Here is a 1,268-nt window from a genome sequence, read left to right as displayed (position 1 = left end):
GGCGGTCCCGGGGAGTGCGGTGAAGGGAACTCCTGAGCCGGCCCGGGGAGCGTCCTCTAGGGCCGGTGGAAACGCCGTGTCCCGAACACGCGTGGGTGCTTTGAGCGCCTTTCCGCGGCAGCCTTGCCCGCTCCGCCGCCTTTAGGGGTTTTTTTGAACCCTGGCCATTTAAAAGCCCCTAATCCATAAGCAAAATATTTCTCGTGAGGCGAACCCCTTACCTTAGCATCGCAGTCCGCGGCCCGCGCCGTGGCCGCGCTGAGGCTGGGCGATGTGCTGGTTCCCTCCATCCTTATCATCTGGGAATGTGGGAAATAGAACTGTCTTTAAATAAGAGTCTGAAGCGGCACAAATGGAGAAAGAAAAAAAAAAAAAAATACTATCCGCTTCCTGTAGCTCTCCACCCAATGATACATACATCCCGCCAAGGCAACCGGGCTTCCTGAAAAACGGTCCCACGGAAGGAGCTGCGTTTTGAGGTCCAGCGCGGTGGTCGGTGGCAGTGGGCAGGATGTGTCCCGCGCCGCGCCGGGTTGATGGGAAGCCACATCCTGACGGAGCCGTGCCCTGGCCGGCAGCCTCGGGGATGGCTCTACCAGCCCAGAGCCTTCTCCACGAGCACCATTCCCACGTCCAGCGCCGCGAACGGCAGCGGGAGCTTTGCCGTCGTGAAGGCAACAAAAGCCTCCCAATGGGGACGATAAAGTCTTGCCCCCTTTCCAGTTTCGCTGTGCTAATGGAGATAAAGGGCTGTTCCTCTGTTTTCCCATATGCGTTAATAAAAGCTTTCCCAAAGTTGCTCTGGGCAGAGTAAGCCAGGTTTTACATATAAACAGTGCGGGGGATTCGGGCTAACGTGGCTTGATGCTGCCAGAGGGAAATTGGGTAACGCTGCCCTGAACGGTGGGAGGACGGGCAGCAGATAACCTCCCCCACCAAATCCTCCCGGGGCCTTAATCCCTGTCAATGTAACCCCCACTTCATCCCCCCAAACTTGGAAGCTGGGGCGTAATTTACAGGGTGACGGCTTGAGAGGGCAGGGGAAAGCTGGTCTGTGACAATAAAGCTTTCACAGATTGTATCTCGGTGTTCTTCCAGTGCGAAACAATAGGGCAATAAATAGAAAGGGTTACTCTCAACCTGAATGGTTTGGACGAGGTTCCCAGCTGATGCAATTCAATACGGCTCTGCCGAAGCTAGTAACCTTTTAGTACAGCTGATTGCACGCCGTGGGGTAGAGGCTGCTGGTTCCTTGTGCTCTTACAACC

General features: G+C 55.7%; 1 protein-coding gene across 1 annotated transcript in view; it reads right to left on the bottom strand.

Annotated features, from left to right (window-relative positions):
* The window catches only part of FERMT2 (fermitin family member 2), a 52,866-nt gene that overhangs the window by 51,117 nt on the left and 481 nt on the right, over positions 1-1,268 (bottom strand).

The sequence above is a fragment of the Pygoscelis adeliae genome, unplaced genomic scaffold (genome assembly GCF_000699105.1).
Source record: "Pygoscelis adeliae isolate BGI_AS28 unplaced genomic scaffold, ASM69910v1 Scaffold314, whole genome shotgun sequence".
Taxonomy (NCBI): domain Eukaryota; kingdom Metazoa; phylum Chordata; class Aves; order Sphenisciformes; family Spheniscidae; genus Pygoscelis; species Pygoscelis adeliae.
The sequence above is the reverse complement of the archived record's forward strand: the minus strand, read 5'-3'. Positions and strand labels throughout refer to the sequence as shown.